Source organism: Amborella trichopoda, chromosome 6 (genome assembly GCF_054954075.1).
Source record: "Amborella trichopoda isolate Santa Cruz 75 chromosome 6, AtrichopodaSantaCruz75HAP2 v2.0, whole genome shotgun sequence".
Classification (NCBI taxonomy): domain Eukaryota; kingdom Viridiplantae; phylum Streptophyta; class Magnoliopsida; order Amborellales; family Amborellaceae; genus Amborella; species Amborella trichopoda.
In genome coordinates this window covers 40,899,749-40,922,147 of record NC_142341.1, presented here as the reverse complement: position 1 = coordinate 40,922,147, position 22,399 = coordinate 40,899,749, and the positions used below count along the sequence as shown (strand labels likewise).

Sequence of the window (22,399 nt, the reverse complement as noted above, 5' to 3'; positions counted from 1 at the left end):
CAGATGTTCAATTACTCCCTTGAGTAAAATTCTACTTAAAATTGATTTTAGGACCCAAATTTTTGGGAATGTAACATCTTCAAGCATGGGTTCACTTAATTTTTTTTGTTTTTTTTTTTGTGTTTGCTATGGGTTCACTTAATTTTTTTTGTTTTTTTTTTTGTGTTTGCTAATTGTACCCTTTATGCCCTTGAGAAAGTTAATATCATGAGATCAAATATAGACCGTCCAATTTTTAAAAGGTGAGACCAAAGTGTAAAAAAAACTCAAATTTCAATTGGTGGTGGGTAAGCATAAAGTTTCTTAGACGTAACAAGCGCAACCACCAGCCTAAGAAACATAATTTCCATTTGCCATGAGGGTTGTTGGGCTCTAAGTCTTGGCTAGGCTTTGAATTCTGAACTCACCATTACAAAATCACATATTGAAGAAGAATTGCATGGTAGGCCACACCACGTGCATTGAAAAATGGCCTATGCCCAACAAATCAACCGTCCCTTCCTCTTGCCAAGTTTCGCCAGCACCATGCACATGACCCATGAAGCACATGCCCTCCTTTAATATATGATGGAAGCTTTTCAAGATTTTGAACTTGTCTTCGATAAGGGTGGCAATGGGCCCGGCCAGTTCTAGTCTGGCCGTTGTCCCCAAAAGGCCGATCCAATCCTGACCCATGCTCTATTAGGGTTGGGCAAGGCCGGGCCTGGATGGGCCTAAAACAAAAAAAAAAGTAAAGAAAAAAAGAAAAAAAAAAGAAAAAAAGAAAAAAAAAAGAGGGCTGGGGCGCCCGGACTATTTCCCGCCCAAGCGTGCATCATATACATCTTTGTACAAGGATTAGGTTAGAATTGAATTGGTTTGTGATATAAAGTCCATGAGAAATTTTTAACTACCCAATGCAATGACTTATTCAACAAGTTTCCACCTGACTTAGGCAACCATCTCCAATGGTTCTCTATAATGCCTGCTGTCCTTGCAGCTCCATACAGCAAGAGTGAGGAGGTGGTCTTATTCTATTTAATTAGCTTAATCTGATTTATAGAAAAATGAAGCTCATAATTGTTTTCGTTGCTCTTTCTATGATAGCCTCACTCGGGTTAGCATCCGATCCTAGTCCCCTGCAGGATTTCTGTGTCGCGGACGACTACAGCAAAGGTACTCTTCTCATCAAATACTACAACATCCACAATCTCTTATATTTTACTTTATTTTTACATTGAAGAAGAATCGAAAGCTTAGTGCACGGCTAGGGCTTGAAGCCTACACTTTTTCGATTACAACATGCTAATCACATTTTTCTCTTTGGTCTCCCATGCAGTGTTTGTGAATGGCAAAGTTTGCAAAGACCCGATGTTGGCGACAGCAAATGACTTCTTCTATGACGGACTCGACAAGCCTGACAACACAAGCACTCCTTTAGGTTCAGTGGTCACCTCAGTTAATGTAATGCAAATGCCTAGGCTCAACACTCTAGGTATAGACTTCGTTCCTGGTGGCAAAAACCCTCCCCACACACACCCACTTGGCACCGAGATCCTCACGGTTTGAAGCCACAGCAAGTTGTCACAAGGCAAAGCAAGGAGTCGGATATTCTTTTTCATCTCACTAACAAAGGAACATTCAAGAGCAAATGGGAAGGTCCGTTCATAGTCAAAAAGGTCACACCAAACGGGGCCTATGTATTGGCAAACTCGGATGGAGGAGAGGCAATGCCCCCTATCAATGGTCAATACCTAAAAAAGTATTATCCTTGATGTATCCCTAAAAGGCGGTATGTATAGCAAGAAAATAAGGAAAAAGAAAAGAAGAACATCGAGCCAGTTCAAAAGAAGTTCGTTTCTTTCATTGCATTAAAAAGAGTTACAAGTTACAATCAAAGGCCCATTAGTAGGAAGGGACCCTCTATGTCGACTTTGTGACCAGCAATCCCGAAAACCTTTTGATTAGCAAGACACTGAACAAGGGAGATGTGTTTGTGTTTCCTCAGGGCCTCATTCATTTCCAGCAAAATGTGGGCTATGGCAATTCTGTTGCGATTGTAGGTTTGAGCAGCCAGAATCTAGGGGTGATAACCATAGCTACCGCTGTGTTTGGAGCCGACCCGCCAATCTCTGATGTTGTTCTTGCAAAGGCCTTCCAAATTGATAAAAAATTGGTTGATAAACTCCAGGCCAGCTTCTGGATGGATACTAACTAGAACATCAAGGTCAAGCGGCCCTCATTACCATATGATAGATATTACCCATGGGGATGAATGTATTGAATATAGGGTAACTTTCATTTGTACGTTCTTTTAATTTTTTCATTTCCTGTGGAGTGTGGACTATAATATTATAATAAAATTGGTCTAGGCAATGAAGTATATCACTTTGGAGACACGTTTCTATTACACCGAATGATCTATATTACACATGCTTTTCGAATAATAAAGGTTGTGGTTGTCTATCATAGTCTCGCCTAGGTTTGGATTTAAGAGCCCAGGAATGAGGTGTGATTTGGTGTTTAAGAATACCGCAATGGCATAGTTTGGGAAATCTATGATAGGAAGTGTTCGCTTGGGTTTCCCATTTGAGTTCCATGAAAATAACTTTTGTTTGGGATCTAAGGGCCCGTTTGGGTCTTTGTATCTCTATTTGATAGATTTATCCTATTGTGGTTTGAGGTTATCAATATTTAAGAAAGGTTGCGGTTTTTATAAGGTTGTAACCTTAAACAATCCAATTAAGGCGTACCTCCAAATTTTATCATAACATGTAATTTTGTTATAAAAGTTTTCTAGAATTATCTTAAAAGCTATTTTCATATCTAATTAGAAAATTTTAAACTTCAAAAATGGTTAAAATCAAGTAGATCTATAAACATATGAAAATCTTGAAAATGGACGGTCTAGATAATGTGTTGCAAGATGCACTATTTTTGAGACTCAATTTTTTTTTTTTTTTTAATATTCATAGATCTCGATGTCTAGATGATCAATTAGAGGGCTTTTCAACATTAAAACAGTCTTTCTGATAGATTTTTGAGGTGCATACGTGATTCTACATTTAGGTTGCAACCTTATATAAACTTTTCCCTTTAAGAAATTCCTTAAATAGTTAAATTTTATGTTCATACCAATTTTCTCAAAAGTATTTCATTTTTCTCAAATTGCCCCTGTTTAAGTCCTTGATGGACCCAAGTTTTTTATTTGTTTTCTCATAAACTTACTTCGGAGTTTGAAAATTTGAATCTCAAATCAACATCGTTCATATGGGACATCATTTGAGTTCTATTGGAGATCTGAACAACAAAAACCTCTTTGAATGTCTCTTTTGTTACACCAAAGCTCTATTTACCAATGCTTGAAGCCCATAACAGACTCCAAAGTCTTGTTACATTCAAAGAGAGAAACAGAGTAAAATGAGTATAGAGATAGAGAGAGTTGAGCTCCTTGTTACGCTCTCTAGAATTTCATAGAGAATGGTGTAAGAAGATGTATTAGAAGAGTGATGCCTGAGTGTAACTCGTATATGAAAAGGACCCCTTTTATAGAGCTTCTAGAGACTATCTATTTACTGTAGGAGTGGATACATGCACCACGAACAGTCACAATTTCAACGCAAACGCCCATATCTAAGATGGAAGAAATAAAATGTTACAACCACTGAAAGTTATATATATATATATATATATATTGATAGAAATAATATTCATATTTTTCAAAAAAGAAAATTCCAAATTTAGATCATTGACATAGTTGAGATTATCAAACACTAAAATTTCAATGGAGAATAATCTCTAGTACTTATTTTGGAGGGAGACCACACAATAATAGGTGAGTAGGTCAAATTACCAAATACTTTTCCGTGTTAAAAACCCGAATCACCTGATTGCTTCGTTCGACTTTTTAACACATATAGCATTGTAACTGCGCTTTAAAACTCGGGTCAGCCGTTCTCTCTTTTTGAGTGTCTAACACTAACACATGCCCAATGCATCTTGAATTTTAGACCGGTGTTCGTAGTGTTGGATTTAATGCTATCCAAAATCACCCACATAAGGAAATCCCATATTTTGTGGGATCGATTAAGATTGATCCATATTATGTGGGATTGAGATATTCCCATGTTTTGTGGGACTGAGATGTTCAGGGATTGAGATTTATATTGATAGTCCCATATTTTATGGGACAGAGATATTCTCATATTTTGTGGGATTGAAATTTATATTGATAAGTTTCCTAAAAGAAATAGAAATCCAAAAAGATTAGGACTCTTGGATTTATCTCTTAGTATTTTGACATACATGTAACGTCAATAAGAAGTTTCCTATTAAGTATGGACTCCTAATCTTATATATATAGGATGAAAGTGTAGAGAATTTGTGTGCTCTATTTGGGTCACTATATGGGAATGATGGTTCCTATGGAGAGAGAGGGAGCAAGAGCCTCAAGTGCATAAGATGTAATTTCCTCTTAGAGAGAAGAAAGCTTCATTTGGACAGAAACATTGCGATGGTGCATCTTTTAGACCCCCGAAGATTGAGAGACTTGATGGTTTCTTGTAGAGAAGCGGTTTCCATAGAGATTTTGGGTTGTCCTCTTTTAGTAAGAGAGAAAGTCAGTTTCTTGTTGCTCGCTCACGTCTATATCTGGTGTTTTAGGTAATGGTTGCCAGAAGTATAGTGAAGGAATGAAGAGGTTTTTAAAAGGGTTTTCTTGACTTGGGATTTTTGTCGAGGTTTGTGTCAAAATCTTTGATGTAACTTTCATTAGTATTGTAGATTTTTGTTTGCCGTGCCCGTGGATGTTAGCCCTCTTGGGTGAACCACATAAATCTTTGTGTTCTTGTGTATAAGTGTTTCATTGTTTATTTATCGTACTTTATTTGCCCAAATATTAGCCCATCGGGTTTAGAGCTTCTTCGCATAACAAGTGGTATCAGAGTATGGGTTGTCAGTATGACAGTAAAGGTTTCGAATGCAAAGTTCGAGGTGGAGAAATTTGATGGAAATACTATTTTTCAGCAAGAATGATGAAAGAATTTATTTGGCAAAAGATGAAGAATCTATAGCTATCCAATGAATGTTAGCATGATCATAGGTGATTTTGATATCAAGGTGGAGTTTGTTGGATTTAGTGCTATCCAAAATCACACACATAACAAAATCACATATTTTGTGAGATTGATTAAGATTGATCCGTATTATGTGGGATTGAGATATTCCCATATCTTATGGGTTTGAGATTTATATTGATAATCTCATATTTTATGGTATTGAGATAATCCCATATTTTATGGGATTGAGATATTCACTTATTTTGTGGGATTGAAATTTATATTGATAAGTTTTCTAAAGGAAATACAAATCCAATAAGATTAGGACTCTTTGATTTAACTCTTAGTCTTTTGAGATATATGTAACATCAATAGGAAATTTCCTATGTAGTATGGACTGCTCATCTTATATATATGGGAGGAAAGTGCAGAGAATTTGTGTGCCCGATTTGGTTCATCATATGGGAATGGTAATTCCTTTGGAGAGAGAGAGGGTTCCTCTGGAGAGAAAGGGGGCTAGAACCTCTTGTGCATAAGATGCAATTTTCTCTTAGAGAGAAGAAAACTTCATTTGGATAGAAACATTGTGATGTTGCTTCTTTTAGACTCCCGAAGATTGAGAGACTTGTTGGTTTCTTGTAGAGAAGCGGTTCCTATGGAGATTTTGGGTTGATCCCCTCTTGTTGCTTTCGTATCTTTATCTGGTGTTGTCGGTAATGGTTGCCAGAAGTAAAGAGAAGGAATGGAGAGTTACTTAAAAGGGTTTTCTGGAATTGGGATTTTTGTCGAGGTTTGATCCAAAATCTTTGATGTAACTTTTATTAGTATAATGGATTTTTGTTTACCGTGCCCGTGGATGTAGCTCTCTTGGGTGAACGACGTAGATCTTTGTGTTCTTGTATATGAATGTATCATTGTTTATTTCACGTACCTTATTTGCCCAAATATTAACCCATCGGGTTTAGAGTTTCCGTGCACAACAAGTGGTATCAGAGCACAACACATAAGCCCATGTGAATTTTACTAAGACCCTTAGATAGCACTTAGACAACAATCACACTCTTAATATTCACATATTTTCAATAATATCATAAAAATAACTTAATATAATGGTCACTTTGCTAGCAATTCCAAGTACCTCAAAATTTTTGATTTTTCCATGGCTTTGTTTTTTTTGTTTTTGTTTTTTTTCTAATCCTTCGTGTATTAGCTGTCCCGACGAACTGTCGGGTCTGACTGTCTCAGTAATCGGGCAAGCCAAGAATTAAAACTTCAATGATCAATGATAAAATCTCTTGTGCCCCTTGTTGAGAGACTTTAAATCAATGTAGAAGATGATAGATTTGTTTAGTTTGAGTATCATCTTCCAATCTTTTCTTTCGTCCAGGGATGATATATCCCCAAGAGTGCGTATGCTATGCTCCTTCTGGAGCATATTATATATTTACTCTTCCAAGTAAAACATTTGGGAAAATAAATTTTTTTTGTTTGAAATTTCGGGATCCTCCAATTATAATTCGGTTACTATCTATTTATAATTCAATGATGTTTAATCTTTAGATACCGTTTCTTTTAGGTACTGAGGAAAGGGTAGTTTTTTTTTTTTAATTATCTTTGAAGTTGGTTGCTGGGTATTGAAGATCACGTCCCCAAAATTTGAGATCTAAAATATATTCCTATACAAATTTTGCCTAAGATAGTATAGGAATTGTATAGTCCTATAAGAGTAGGGAATATTTTGGATAAATTAATATGGTCAATAAGGGGATGATCTTTATTTTTTATATCGGTGATGCATTCCAAGCTTTAAAAGTGGGATAAGTTTAAATTAATAAGATCAACAATACAAAGGATTATATACAATGAGACCATTTATATTTAGTATAAGGAGGTCACAATTATTTCCAACCTTATGTTGTGAAGGTATTTTTGTAGACGTAATTTGTTGCAATCAATAAGATGTGAAGGTATATTTGTGAAGGTCACGTAATTTGTTGCAATTATTTACAACCTTATAATGTGAAGGTATATTTGTAGGCGTAATTTGTTGCAATTATTTACAATTATTTACATCCTTTTTTAGTTAATTAGATCAACACTGCATTAAGGTATATTTGAAGACGTAATTTGATGCAAGTTTTGACAATAAGATACTATGCCACACAGATAATGATTTTTTATTTTTTTATTTTTTTTATTTTTTATTTAAAGTTAAAGTTAAAAACTGCAACCAAATCAAATGCATAAAACAAGCATACAAAGTTGTAAAAAGAAATATGTTTGAAATCGAAGAAAACATGAGAGTAAGGAACGTAGCCACCATTAAAATGGGAGAGAGAGAGCCCATGTACAACCCAAGCCTTCAAATATGAGAGAAAAGCAATGTGCAACACAAGTTTTCATATAAGAGAGAGCGCTATGAGATAGGTAGAACTGACAATGGCATGGCAGCCCAGCCAGGCCCGTCAACGCGGCCCTCGAAACTAGGACTTGTACTACATAATGTGGCTTGAGGGGCGGGTGGACCCAGCTATCTTTTCTCTTCTTTTCTTTTTGAGTAAATTATGCTTGGCGCGATCCGGACAAGACCGTGGTCATGCTGGCCCTATAGGCACCCGGGCGAGGTCCGATCGTGGTTGTGCTGACTCCTAGATAAGGTTCCTTCAAACGCAAACGCGTAGTGAAGGATAAATGATGCATATGAAGTGGTAAAAAGTGATGGAGAAATAGGTACAAAGTGTGACTAGGCACAAGCTTTCATCTTACACCTAGCAAGAGCATCCACCAGCCCAAGAAAGTAATGTACATAACCTCCGGGTGTTTAGACTCTAAGTCCTAGTTAGGGTTTGAATTCTGAATTCAGTCTGAGGACGTCAGATATATCTTTCTACAAGGAGTAGGTTAGAGTCGAATTGCTTTGTGGCAGAGGGTCCATGAGAGATTTTTAAGTATCCACTGACTTATTCATGCAAAACTATCACCCACTTCACTTATGCAACCTACTAAAATGGCTCTATATAATGCCTGCTATCCTTGCAGCTCTATGCACTAAGAACTAAGAGTTAGGAGGTTGCCTCATGCTATTCAATTAGCTTAATTCTTAGATTAATACGAAAATGAAGCTCATAATTGTTTTTACTATCCTTTCTATGATAGTTTCACATGGGTATGCGTCTGATCCTAGTCCCTTGCAGGATTTCCGTGTCGCAGACAACTTCAGCAAAGGTACTCCTCTCATCAAATACAAATACCACAACAACAACCACAATCTCTTATATTCTACTTTATTTTTACATAGAAGGAGAAAAGATTCGTGTTCAGCTAAGGCTTGAAGCCTAGACTTTTTCCATTGAAACATGCTAATCACATTTCTCTCTATGGTCTCCCATGCAGTGTTTGTGAATGGAAAAGTTTGCAAAGACCCGATGTTGGTGACAGCAAATGACTTCTTCTATGACGGACTCGACAAGCCCGGCAACACGAGCAATCCTTTGGGTTCGAAGGGCACCCAAGTTTATGTAATGCAAATTCTTGGGCTCAACACTTTGGGTATCTCCTTGGCGCATATAGACTTCGCTCCTGGTGGCCAAAACCGTCCCCACACACACCCACGTGGTACCGAGATCCTCACGGTCGTAGAAGGGACCTTATATGTCGGCTTCGTGACCAGCAATCCTGAAAACCATTTGATTTGCAAGACACTGAAAAAGGGAGATGTGTTTGTGTTTCCTGAGGGCCTCATTCACTTCCAGCAAAATGTGGGCTATGGAAATTCTGTGGCCATTGCAGGTTTGAGCAGCCAAAATCCAGGGGTGATAACCATAGCTAACGCTGTGTTTGGAGCCAATCCACCTATCTCCGATGATGTTCTTGCAAAGACCTTCCAAATTGTAAACAACAGGTTGATAAACTCCAGGCCAGCTTCTGGATGGATAATAACTAAATATTAAGGTCTAGGGGCCCTTATTACTATATGATAGATATTGCCCATGGGGATGAATGTAATGAATATTGGGTACCTTTGATTTGTATCTTCTTTTAACATTTTGAGTTCCTGTCCAGTGTGGACCACAATATTTTAATAAAATTGGTCTATGGAATAAAGTATATCACTTTGGAGACACGTTTCTATTACACCAAATACTCTGTGCTACATATGCTTTTCGAATAATAAAAATTAGAGAAAATTATGTAAAAGTCCGCTATACTTTGCGTTATTATGGATATACCAAATAGTTTATGTTATTACAGATGTGCCCGTTTTTTAATTTTTATGACGCTATTTTTTAAAACAGTCCACTTTACCCTTTTTCAGATGTTCAACATCCGAAAATAGCCGCAACTGAAAATGTGCATTTTCCTATTTTCGGATGTTTAACATCTGAATTTATGAGATTTTCGGATGTTGAACATCCGAAAATAGCGCGGCAGTAAATTTAAACTTCGTCTTCTCTGTTTTCTGCGTTTTTTTAAACTTCGTCTTCTCTATTTTCTGCGTTTTTGGTCATTAGTACAGTGTGCTTGCTGTGTGAGTGCTTTTGTGCGCCTATTTGATCTCTCAATGGTAAAGAATAGTAGATAGTTCATAGATTTTGATTTTCAACGGTGTACGTCTTTGACAGACAACGTTTCTTGGATTTTGAAGCCATTTCACAGAGTGAAGGTATGTGGGTCAATTTTTGATATTTAGATTGCCACCTGATTTTTGGTTAGGGTTTATACTCAAGCATACTAGTTATTTCTTGTGAATTAGTTATAGATTGAATTAATTTGTGGCTCCCATTAAAATTTGGGGGTTTGAGAACTTGGAATTTTGTGGTCTCCAACATAAAGATACATCTATATCATCACTTACATCAATTAAATCAAGTCCACTAGATAGACTTGTGTTGTGGTACATATATAGCTAATTTTTTTAGATCGCACTTGGTTAAATTACCAAAATGACTTTTTAGTTCCTCTAAGGGACTATTGCCATTATACTTGGTGACCTTTAATTTTTTCCCCTTTATAAATAACACGTCTGTCATCAACATTCGCCTCAAATGCCCCCCATATCAGAATACCAGTTTCACTCCCTCGGTAGCCATCATCAGTGCTACTGTATTAAATAAATAGAAAAATTTGTGCTACAAAAAATCAATACAATAAGGAATACTAAAAATTGGGATATTTCTAACTACTTTAGGGTTCATAAAATATGACTATTACATAATAGATTGAAATAGTGTACTACTAAAAATGTGACTAGTAAACAATAAACAAAAGAAAACGACAAATACTCAAATAAACATAAAATAAACAACAAATTTGAATACAAATAAACAACTTGAACAATATTTAGCCAAAACAAGGAATACAATGTATCAACATAATACAAATAATAAATAAATATATAAAACAAACAACTTCATCAATATTAAAAAAATTTTATTTATTAATCAGCAATACACAACAAATATTAATAACAAGATATAATATTGTATAAAATAACTGAAAATAAACATAAATTAATCAACAATATTAGGCAAGAGTAAGAACGGTACTAATCACGTCCAAATAGTGAATCAATCTCTACAACTTTATGGGTTATTGTATTAGGGGACAATAAAGGAGGTATGATGCACCAAAGATACCGTTTCCCCAATTTTATAAAAAGAAAAAAAAAAAACTTTCCGCCATGAAGCGGAAAAACTTAGCGCAAAAGTTTTCGGTTGTTGAACAACCAAATTCAACATATGAAAATATGAAAGTTTTAGCTATCGGGCTATTTTCAGATGTTCAACATTTGAAAATCAAATAAATTCGGATTTTGAACATTTGAAAATAGAAAATTGCACGTTTTCAGTTGCGACTATTTTCGGATGTTGAACATCCGAAAAATGCACAAATTCGGATGTTCAATATCCGAAAAGGATAAAGTGGCATTTTTTAAAAAATGGAGCTATAAAATTTAAAAAACGGACAGATCTGTAATAACAGAAACGATTTGGTATATTTATAATAACGCAAAGTATAATGGATTTTTACGTAATTTTCTCAAAAAAATATATGAACGTATATAAAACTAAAAATTTGCTTTGGGCACATCTAGCAATTGATCTAACACTACCCCATTTTCTTTTTCTTTGAAAACCATGTTGTAAAGCTTGTTTCCTTTTATTTTTATTTTTTTCCTACAGACATTCACAAAAAAAATAACGAAAAAAACACCACCCCCTTAAACCCCCACCAAAAAAGAAAAACAGCCCACGAATAAACACAAGAGTGACAACATATATTTATATATGGGAGAGTATGACGTCAGCCCGCTTGCTGATAGATACAATAAACGTCCAATAGCCCAGATTGAATATGAGTCGATCCAATAGTCATGTTTGTATTTTGTATTTTAATTTTAATTTTTTTCAAATCATATTCACTTCTAATTTTGAGCATCTACTATTGAAAAATAGGCAAACCTAATAAAAATACAATTTGAATATTTAAATTTTATAATCCGGGATCAAAGTAGATTTTTAGGCTATTATACGAGTCAAGATTACCTCTTGTGACAAGGTTTGGATGTGTACCTTGTCAATTTTTACGTAATTATATCATTTAGTATCTAATTTTTTTGGATTTGGAGCCATTCTAACCAGGTCGGTTGAGTATCGGTCAACCTTGGACCGACCTCAGCATGCTCCCGAATCAGTTAGATAATTTATTTTGTACATTCCTTAGTATTTATTATATGGAGACTTGGTTCATGCGGCAGGTAAAATGAGGCACGACTTATTACATTGATATTGTCATTAATTTGAGGACATTTTATATTTCTAAAGAAGATTAGGTTAGAAAAATCCTTCTTTATAGTAAAATTATGTTAGCTTGGTCAAATTAGTAGAAGCTAATTCAACAAGTATCACTCCATCAATTTCAAAATACTGGCTCATGACTGATTCAGATCACCCTCCCCACCCACACCCACGTGGCACCGAGATCACCAGGACTCCCAAAAACCGTTTGATTAGCAAGATACTGAACAAAAAAGATGTGTTTGTGTTTCTTGAGGGCCTCATTCACTTCCAGCAAAATGTGGGGTATGGCAATTCTGTGGCCATTGCGGGTTTGAGCAGCCAAATCCAGGGGTGATAACCATAGCTAACATTGTGTTTGGAGCCAACCCACCTTTCTCTGATGCGGTTCTTGCAAAGGCCTTCCAAATTGATAAACAATTGGTTGATAAACTACAGGCCAGCTTCTCATGGATAATAACTAGTATCAAGGTCAAGGGGCCGGCCCTCATTACCATGTTATGGAGATTTCATTTGTATCTTGGTAATATTTTTGTTATGATTTCCTGTGGGGTGTGGACTACAGTACAATAATATTGGACTATGGAATAAAGTATATCACACCAATTAATCTATACTATATATATGTAGTTGTCTATCATGGTCGTGGCAAGGATTGTATTAAAGAGGGCAGGGATGACGTTCGATTTAGGGTTTAATAGTGTCGTAGTTTGGGAAATCTTTGGGAGGGAGTTTTCGCCTGGGTTTCCCTAGTTCCCCAGGAATGACGTTTGCTTTGGAATTGGGATCTATTGGGTCCTTGTATATGTATTTGAGAATTTTATGTTAATTTCTTTTTAAATAATCTATATTTAAGAAATTGTTTGAAAAGTTAGATTTTACATTTATACCGATTTGCTCAAATCATTTTACTATTACTCTTAATTTCTATCTTGAACGTCTAAAGTTTATTTCATCGTTCTTTTTTTTTTTTTGCTTGTAAACTTTCTTCGGAGTTTTAAAGTGTAAAATTGTTTCAAAGATCAAAAGTCCAAAGTTGGTTTTTGTTCACGTAAATCCCTCTCTAATCAACATTGGATCTTCAAGGTTTGATATTGATTTATGTGAGCAAAAACCAACTTTAGAGCATGAAGGTCCAAATTTTTTCTTTGGAACAACTTCAAAATTTTAATTTCCAAACTACATTTATGAGCAAAAAAAGTTTAAACTTCGAACCTTCAAAGTTTGAGGTATGACGGTCCAAAGTAGGGGTAATTTGAAAAATAAATAAAAAGGAAATTGAAACAAATGGGTATGAAAATAAAATCAAACTTTTTGAGGAAATTTCTTAAATAATAAAAATTCAAATGGACTTTAAGTCAAATTTCTCCATTTATTTCTAGAGAATTTCTTTTTGAAACCTATTGTTACTTCTAAGAGCCTTCGAAGATCCCCCAATCTCTAAATCTCTACCCCCTACAAAGAAGGGTGTGGATATTCCCCCTTTTTAGAGACAAATGAAGAGTGGGCGGGATTTGCTCATCATCAAGAGAGAGAGTGATGCAGTAGAAACCATTGAGGGTGTTGCATATACATGTGTGAGAGATAGCCCTCATGCATAATTTGTGATGAATGTGCACATGTCTGTTGTATAACCTAAGCTTACCCCTAGATGGAACTGGAAGTCTACATACTAGAATTACATACTCATCACCTATTGCTGACTTTGGAAGTCCATTCATGAACACCTGTGATAGATTGTGGGTCATGAGAACTAGGTCAGTTTGAGAAACTAAATGTGGGACATAATCACTAGTAGAGATATAGTGCGTCAATGTTTTCTCATTTTCCTTAACAAACTTGGATCAGGTTCCTATCAAATTAATTTGAAATAATTAAATTTATTTTAATGATTTTTGAAAAGGGAATTGGGTTGAGGAAACTGAAGATAAAGATTTACTAGGCTCATCTCACATCACCTAAGGCTTGAGCACTCTCTCTCATAGGTCACACACCACCCTCTCTCTCCTCACAGTTTTATAAAGAGAAAAAAAGGGGCACGTCCCATTTAGTGTATGCATGGTCTCAAGGGCTTGAATTAACTTCTCATTTGTTGAGATTCAAGAAAGACCTGGATCTCGTGTACTATTGGTGGAGGAGACCCTGTGTGGGGTGTGCAAAGTATAGTAGAGGGGAGCATGCATGTAGGGAAGAGAGAGAGAATGCAGATAAGATAAATATGGAAACTTGTGAGAGAGAGAAATTTAGAAGACATAAAGATGAGAGAAATAATAGGGGAAAAAATGGAACTATAAAGGACATGTGCCAATATAATAAAAGGGAATCTCGTCTATATATAAGGCCTATGTTAGGGTGCTTACACTATCGAGCATTCTATTATTATATTTAACAACTTTTGGATACTTATATACCTTTATTTTATACATAGAACATTTTTTTAATAAGGGTATTTTTTTTCATTAAGAGGGGTATGACATGATCCACATGAGGTATGACATCTCCTATTGAGAGCATGTAACCTATACAACAAGAAATATATATTTGTTTTGAACTCATTTCAAGACCAAATTCAAAAATAGGATAAAAGTTTTTATATAAATTTAACAAACAAAGTCATCTGAAATACATGAAATTATAGATCGCAATTTGTGAAAAGCATGAGAATTGTACAAGCACGAAATTTAATTAAAGATTAGGACAGACAAATGATGAGGTCGACTAGACTAGGACCTTATGTAGAGAGAATTCAACGGGCTTAGAACCTTGTCTAGAGAGGCTTTAGTATAGAATAACTACCAAGAGATGCCTGCAATGCAAGAGTTTATGTTGTGGGCGGGGCACGGGGTGCTAGGATTTATAGACATAGAATTAAAGATGGGCCTCAAAATGTTTTCGGAAAATGGTTTTTTAATGTTGAAAAACACTCTAATTGATCATGTCAACATTGAGATGTATGAATATGAACAGACAAAAAGATTTTGAGTCCTAAAAGTAGTGCAACTTGTAACTCATTATCTAGACCGTCTATTTTCACGATTTTCATATGCTATGGATCTAGTTGATTTTAAGCATTTTTGGAGTTTAAAATTTTATAATTAGATATGAAAATATATTTCAAGATATCCTAAGCATATTTTATACCAAAATTACATGTTATAATACAATTTGGAGGTGCACGTTAATTGGATTGTTTAAGAGTGCAAACTTCTATGGATTGTTTAAGAGTGCAAACTTATAGAAACCACACCCTTTATAGCTTTCTCTATTTTAATCCATAATTTGTTTGAGGTTTTGTCTCAAGAAGATCTTAGCTTCAATCCATGAAAAAAATTTCTCTATTTCAAATACTTTTGTTTTTTGGGTTTTGCATATTTCAAATTTCTATGGTCTTTTTTCTCTTTTTTTTTTTTAAAAAAATTATAAAATAAAAACCCTATGAAGTTTTTTGTTTTTTGGGTTTTGCATATTTCAAATTTCTATGGTCTTTTTTCTCTTTTTTTTTTTAATAGAAATTATAAAATAAAAACCCTATGAAGTTTTTAAACAATTCTATGTCATATAGGGTGAAGTTTGTATAAGAAGCCTACCTTATACTGTACAAGTTAGGCACACCTCTAAATTTTTCCTTAAGAAGTACTTTCTGGGTAAAAAATCTTACGATCAATTGAAAATTTCTGTTCAACCATAATTATGAAATCTAAAATAGCGCGCATCAGGTAGTTTTATAAATATATGAAAATCATGATAATAGAAGGTCCAAATAATTTGTTTCAAAATGCAATATTTTTAGAACTTGAAATTTTTTTTTTTTTGCTTTATATCCATAGATCTCGAGATCGAGATGATCAATTAAAAGGTTAACCTACTTCGAAACACTATTTGATATTGGGTTGAGGAAACTGAAGATAGGGTTATACTGGGCTCATCTCATATCACCTAAGGCTTGCGCTTTCTCTCTCTAGGTCACACACCACCCTCTCTCTCTACTCTTCTCTTCCTCGCATAGTTTTATAAAGAGAAAAAATGGGGCACGTCCCATCTAGTGTGTGCATGCTCCCAAGGGTTTGGATTAACTTCTCATTTTTTGAGATTCAAGAAAGACCTGGATCCCGTGTACCATCGGTGGAGGAGACCTCGTGTAGAATGTGTAAATTATAGTGGAGGGGGGCATGCATGTAGGGCAGAGAGAGAGAATGCAAATAAGATAAATATGGAAACTTGTGAGTGAGAGAAAGTTGGAAAGGGATAAAGATGAGAGAAATAACAGGGGTAAAAATGGAACGATAAAAGACATGTGCCAATATAATAAAAGGGGATCTCATTTATATATACTATCGAGCATTCTATTATTATACTTAACAAATTTTGAATACTTATATACTTTTGTTTTGTACATAGAACAATTTTTTAATAAGAATATTTTTTGTCATTAGGAGGGCTATAACATGATCCACGTGAGGAGTGACATCACCCATTGAGAGCATGTAACCTATACAACAAGAAATATGTTTTGGTTTTGAGCACATTTCATGACCAAATTAAAAAATAGGATAAAAGTTTATATACAAATTTAACAAACAAAGTCATTTGAAATACATGAAATTATAGATTGAAATTTGTGAAAAGCATGAGAATTGTACAAGCACGAAATTGAATTAAAGATAAGGTCAGACAAATGATGCGATCTACTAGACTAGGACCCTATGTAGGGAGAATTCAATGGGCTTAGAACCTTATCTAGAGAGGCTTTAGTATAGAATAACTATTAAAAGACGCTTGTAATGTAGGAGTTTATGTCGGAAAATGTTGTTTTCATCTCAACATTGAGATGTATGAATATAAACAGACAAAAAGATTTTTTTTTCCTAAAAGTATTGTATCTTGTAACATTATCTAGACCGTCTATTTTCAAGATTTTCATATGCTTATAGATCTTACTTGATTTTAAGCATTGTTGGAGTTTAAAATTTTATAATTGGAAATGAAAATATATTTCTAGATATCTTAAGAATTTTTTATACCAAAATTACATGTTATAATACAGCTTGGAGGTGCGCCTTAATTGGATTGTTGAAGATTGCAAACTTAAAGAAACCACACCCTTTATATATTTCTCTATTTTAATCCATAATTTGTTTGAGGATGTCTCAAGAAGATCTTAGCTTCAATCCATGAAAAAAATTTCTCTATTTCAAATACTTTTGTTTTTTTGATTTTTGCATATTTCAAATATCTATGGTCTTTTTTCTCTTTTTTTTTTAGAAAATTATAAAATAAAAACCCTTTGAAGTTTTTAAACAATTCTAGATTATATAGGGTGAGGTTTGTATAAGATGCCCACCTTATACTGTACAAGTTAGGCACACCTCTAAATTTTGCCTAAAGAAGTACTTTATGTGTAAAAAATCTTACGACCAGTTGAAAATTTATGTTCAACCCTAATTATGAAATCTAAAATTCTAAAATGGTGCGCATGCAGTGGTTCTATAAACATATGAAAATCATGATAATAGAAGGTCCAAATAATTTGTTTCAAGATGAAATATTTTTAGGACTTGAAATTCATTTTTTTATTTTCCCTTATATCCATAGATCTCGAGGTTGAGATGATCAATTAAAAGGTTAACCAACTTCGAAACACTATTTGCTATTGGATTTTTGAGGCTTCACCTTCAATAACCTTTATAGATTGATTGATTTGTAATTTCTTGTATAAAAAGGGCTAGGAATTTTTTAGTGGATGAATTTCAAACAAATTTTTTTTTTTTTTGGCACATTTTTAATTTTTTTGCTCTGGTTTTTGTTTTTTTTGGAAAGACCTTGGGATTTATTTTTAAAAAGAATTCTTTATTTTCTATATAATATAGTAGATTTTTGGGGATTTTTGGCATAGAGCGTGGTAGAGAATTTTTAAGTAGATCTATTTCAACCAGTTTTTTTCTCTTTTTGTTTTTTATGGCATATTATCCAAAAATTTGGTTCAATTTTTATCTTTTGTTTTTCTAAAATAATAATATATCTCGTATATATTACGCTACACCTATTTGGGATTTTTGCATTGAGAGTGTGAGACATTTTTTTTGTTGGACTATTTGAAACACTTTTTTTTGATAATTCAAATTTCTTTGCTTTTTTGTTTCAAAAAACCCTTGAATTATTTAAAATGATGATATATCTTGTATATTTCTTGCTAGATCTATTTAGGATTTTGGTACAAAGAAGGGTGTTGGCCTTTTTTTTTTTGGTGGAAATATGAATTATATTTTAGGGTAATTACCGCAGATATACCTATATTTTAGCTTAATTGGAAAAAAAAACCCCAACTTTCAAAAACTCGTCTACACCATTTTTCTTCATTTGCGGGTTTTTCTTGACGGAAATGACACTCACGGTAGTCGTTTTACCATAATTTATATCAAGTTTTGCAGTAATTAAAGTCATGTAATAACTTGAAGTACTATTACGATAATTAAACTATCGTAATAACTTGAAGTAGTATTACGGTACTTTAAGTACCGTAATAAATAACATTTTTTTACAGCACTCTTTCTACCGTAATTAGTCACCCTGTATGACTTCGTTCTCGACCAATGAGGGAGAGGACAGAGAGATAAAACTTGGGAGAGAGAGGGGTTTTATGTGTGTGAGTGAGAGAGATTTGAGAGTGAAAGAAGGAGAGAAAAGTGGAATGAGGAGAGAAAAGTGGTGTGGAGAGAGAGAGAGAAAGTTTAGGGGTGGATGGAGATGAAATATAGAAATTTTAGGGGTGAATGGAGATGAAATAGAGAAAAGGATAGGCGGGAGAGTTGAAAAAGATAGAGATGGTTTGTTAGGGGATTGAGAGAGATAGAGAGAAAGTTGAGAGAAAGAGGGGTATGTGGATTAAAAGTGCCGTATAAAATGAGTTAAACATTACGGTAGAAAGAGTGCCGTAAAGAAAATTAGTTTCTATTACGGTATATTAAGTACCGTAATACTACTTTAAGTTAATAGGGTATTTTAATTACCGTAAAACTTAATACTAAATACGATAAAATGACTACCGTGAAGGTCATTTTCATTAAAAAAAACCCGAAAATGAAGAAAAAGGATGTAGACGAGGTTTTTGAAAGTTGGAAGTTTTTTTTCCAATTAAGCTAAAATATAGATATATTTGCAATAATTACCCTATATTTTAATGACCTCTTTTTAGTAAGAGAAAATGAGTAAATTTATTTCATTTTAAACCAATTCTTATAGGAAAAAGCTTATATAAGGTTGAGACCCTAAACAATTAAATTAAGGCGCACTTTAAAGTTTCATTAGAAGAGGTTGTTTCAATGCCCTAATCGATCATCTGGACCTTAAGATATATGGATATGAGAAAAAATGGATTTCAAATATTGGAAATAGTGCATCTAATAATGTATTTTTTGGACCGTCAATTTCAACATTTTCAAGCATTCATAGATATGCATGATTTGCACCATTTTCAAAGATTTTAAATTTTATAATTAAAGATGAAAATTAATTTTAATGACATCACAAAGATTTATAGTACTAAAATAACATCTTTCGTCAATGTTTGAAGGTGCACCTTACTTTTATTGTTTGGGGCCTTGACCTTATACAAACCACACCCATTATTAAAACAATACAGTTTTAGGGAGTCTGCGAACTTACATTACACTATGCGGTCCCTTGTCTATCAAATATTGAAATCTAAGATGGACGTCAAAAAATATTACATCCATTGAAAATTAAAATGAACGGCAGAAAAAGGAAATCAAAAAATAATATTTTTATTTTCAAAAAAGAAAATTTCGAACTTAGATCATTGTTATGGTTGAGATTATGAAACCCTAAAAATTTTGAGTTACACTAGAGGGAGACCACACAAGAATAAAAGTGAGTGGGCCAACTTACCAAATACTTTTCTTTTCTAAAAACCTGAATCAGCCGGTTTGTTTGTCCGATTATCTAACACATACAACATTGTAACTACGCTTTAAAAGCGGCGTTGGCCTAACAATAACACATGCCTAACAAGTCTTGCATGTTGGACCAGTGTTCAAAGGCCCATGTGAATTTCACTCAGAGATCACGTAGACAGCAATCACCCTCTTAATATTCACATATTTTCGATAATGTCTTAAAATAAGTCAACATAATGGTCACTTTGCTGGGAATTCCATACCTCAATTTTTTTAGATTTTTCCATATGGTTAATTTTTCTTTTCTTTTTTTTAATCCATTTTGTACAGCTGGACTGTTATTAAAAATTGATGGAGAGCATGGATGTGACCGAACCTGAGATCAGAGAAGGGGTGCTGTGAGGCTGGTGATCGTAAAGCCCAGATTTTAGATCCCTTCACTTTTAGAGAGAGAGAGAGAGGAGAGCTATATACCGTTTTCTTGCTATGTCTTCCTTTCTCTGGCTTCCCATTTTTATAGGAAGAAGAAGGGCTAATAATTATATATTCTCCAATAGGTATCTGAGAAAAGGTCTTCCCTGATCTCAGGGATATTGATCCAATTTATCCACATGAATGTTGGGCCATATGAACGTTGGAGATAATTATGGATAATGAGATTCCTTCAAGCCCACAATTATAGGCTAAATCACGTGAGGCCTCATAACCATACATGTCAACATCTCCCACTTGGCTATGACGGCCGAACAAAGTAAGTCACATGCATACACTCATTTTTGAGTATGACCTTTTAAAAAATAACTTGTCGTGAGGTTTTTCTCACACTTTCGCGAATATGTATCTCATAACAAATGTCCGCCATGAGGATTTTCACGCTAATGCGGACTTGACACTCATAAAAACTGATTGACTTAAACATTTTTAAGTCCCATTAAGCTAGTGTGTTTAGACAGTAGTTCAACACTTAGACCCTTTGTTAATGGATCAACGATCATATCTGATGAGGGCAAGTAATTAACAGTTACTTCGCCTTTCTCAACTACACCTTGAAATGTATATTGGACATCTATATATCTTCCTTTTGAGCTATTAGCTCCACTTTGAATTAATTTAATTGTCGTTTGATTATTACAAAACATTTGGATTGGTCCGTCAATTATTTACAGCTTTAAGTCGTCTATGAAATGGTTTATCCAGACAACGAAAGTACAAGTAGTGCTACATGCAATGTATTCTATTTCCTGTGTGTACCTAGCTACATATGTTTGTTTCTTGCTAGACCAAGAAATAGATGCCTCTCCAAAGAGGAAAACATGCTCTGAGGTGGACTTACTATCATCCATATCCCCAGCAAAATCTACATCTGAATATCCTATAACTTCAAGCTTATATTTAATGTACCTTAGAATCATTTTTACTGCTTTCCAATGAGTTATACTTGGATTACTTTTATATCTATTGACAAGTCCTATGGCATAACTCAAATCTAGTCTTGTACATCTTACTCCATGTACCATGCTACCAATAACTTATACATAGGGAATGTTAAACTTTTCTTGTCCTTCTACTGGAAAATCTTTTTTAGACAACTTTAATCCTTTTCAACAGGTGTAGACAATGGTTTACAATTTTCTGTTTGAAATCTTTTGAAAACAGAGTCAAGATATCTCTCTTGGCTCAAGCACAACATTTTGTATTTTCTGTTTCTAGTTATTTTTATACCTAGGATACAATATGCTTCTCCCATATCTTTCATCTCAAACCGAGAAGAAAACCATGACTTAGTCTTATCACTCATTTCTAAGTCATTTTCAGCTATTAGGATATCATCTACATATAATGAGAGTATTGTGATATTACCCACACTCTTCAAGACATATACACATTGGTCAAATCTAGTTACTTCATATCCCATCTGTTGGATGGTGTCATGAAATGTTATGTACCATTATCTTGAGGATTGTTTGAAACCATACAAAGCCTTATTTAATTTATATACTTTACTTTCTTGGCCTTTAATTATGAAGCCCTCAAGTTATTTCATGTAGATGGTTTCCTTTAGTTCCTCATTCAAGAATGTAGTCTTTACATCCATTTGGTAAAGTTTTAGATCATAATATGCAACGATTGCTAAAATTATTCTAATGACAATAAATGTTGAAACTGGAGAATAAGTGTCAACATAGTCGACTCCCTCTCTTTTGGTAAAACCTTTTCCTACTAACCTTGCTTTAAATTTATCAATTGATCCATCATATTTTAACTTCTTTTTAAGTACCCATTTAGAACCTATAGGTTCCTTATCTGATGGCAAATCATATAGATCCCAAACCTTATTTTTTTCAATAGAATCCAATTATTCTCTCATGATATTATGTCATTATTGAGATTCTTGTAACTTCATAGCATCATTGAAGTCAAAAGGGTCATGGATTTCATCTAAGTCAATAAAGTTATCTATCTCCTCATTCATATAGACATAAAAATCATCAAGTTTTGATGGAAGAGCTTTAGACCTCTTTTGATCACTTAACATTGGGTGTGTAAGTACTTCAACATCATCATGTTGATCAGGGCTATCCATGTCTATTGTAGGTAGTGGTTCTAAATCATATATGATATTAAGTGGATTATCATTATCCACTATATATAA

At 34.1% G+C, this 22,399-nt stretch overlaps 1 protein-coding gene, 1 long non-coding RNA gene and 1 pseudogene across 3 annotated transcripts in view; 2 read left to right on the top strand and 1 right to left on the bottom strand.

The window, feature by feature from the left end:
* The window catches only part of LOC110006337 (putative germin-like protein 2-1), a 49,059-nt gene that overhangs the window by 6,345 nt on the left and 20,315 nt on the right, over nucleotides 1-22,399 (bottom strand). The window lies entirely within an intron of this gene.
* LOC18444523 (uncharacterized) lies at nucleotides 510-2,376 on the top strand. 2 transcript variants are annotated; one of them, XR_016058507.1, is made up of 3 exons: nucleotides 510-1,002; nucleotides 1,087-1,155; nucleotides 1,319-2,376. It is a non-coding gene; the product is annotated as an uncharacterized LOC18444523 (long non-coding RNA). The 2 variants fall into 2 exon arrangements; XR_016058506.1 differs by having other exon boundaries at nucleotides 510-1,155.
* On the top strand, nucleotides 8,102-9,097 carry LOC148781768 (putative germin-like protein 2-1; annotated as a pseudogene).